Here is a 997-nt window from a genome sequence, read left to right as displayed (position 1 = left end):
AAAAAAAAAAAAACCTTTCAACCTTTTCCCCCGGGCCCCAACCCCCCCGGGCCCCCCCTAATCACTTAGGGAAAAAGTTCATCCCCTAGTGAAGTGAATACGATCGTTGAACGGCTATCCGGTTGAGGGGATATTATTACGGACTAAAAAACGGACACGGTGAGTTCGTAAGTTTGGCGTGCTTTATGCGCTTTCCTGTTACGTCATATTTTCTCTCTCGGGTCGGAGACCGGCATCCCCCGGGCGGGTTTTTGGGGGAAAAGGTCCAAACCAGAGAGAGATTGGGGACGGGGAAAGGAGAGAGAGTATATAACCCAAATATTAAAAAAAAAACACATACTACATAAAATTAGTGGCCGAAAAAACTTTTACCTTTTAAAAGAAAAATATTACATCGCGTTTTGTTTTTGGGTGCAAGGGATGGTTTTTTGCTGCGTGTAGGCCAGTCAGTGGTTCTGGTTTCCCTCAACACTTTTGTTACGCAGTGGCAATATTTTTTAAGGTGAAATTTTAATAAATCGGGTTTTAAATTTTTTAATCCAAAAAGCCAAGGTTTAAAACCGGGAAAAATCAAACTAACCTGCAAAAATTTTGTTAAAATGGACGGAATGCAAGAAAATAAAAAATGTGTCGAACCGTGTCAAGAATAGATAAAGGGAAATGGTCAAGAAAAAGGTGTCAAAAAAAAATATCAAGAAACCGCCCAAGAAATTTTAGGTAAATTAATTTTTTGTGTCAAAAAAAAATCATCAAGAACGGGTAAAAGAGGTCGGGTAAGAAAAGCAAGTCAACAAAATCAATAAATAAAGCCAAAATCATTAATTTAAACAAGAAAAATCAATAACAACCCAATTCAACCTTTCAGGTAAAGAAATTCAGGTCAACAAAGTTGTTATCAATAAAGCCAGGGTGAAGAAAATCGTATCAAATAAATCAGGAAAGCAGATAGCGAAAATTTTGATAAAAAGAAACGGGGTTTAATAAAGGCGGGGAATGT

The sequence above is a fragment of the Penaeus monodon genome, chromosome 24 (genome assembly GCF_015228065.2).
Source record: "Penaeus monodon isolate SGIC_2016 chromosome 24, NSTDA_Pmon_1, whole genome shotgun sequence".
NCBI classification, from domain to species: Eukaryota; Metazoa; Arthropoda; class Malacostraca; order Decapoda; family Penaeidae; genus Penaeus; species Penaeus monodon.
Note: the sequence above shows the minus strand (reverse complement) of the source record.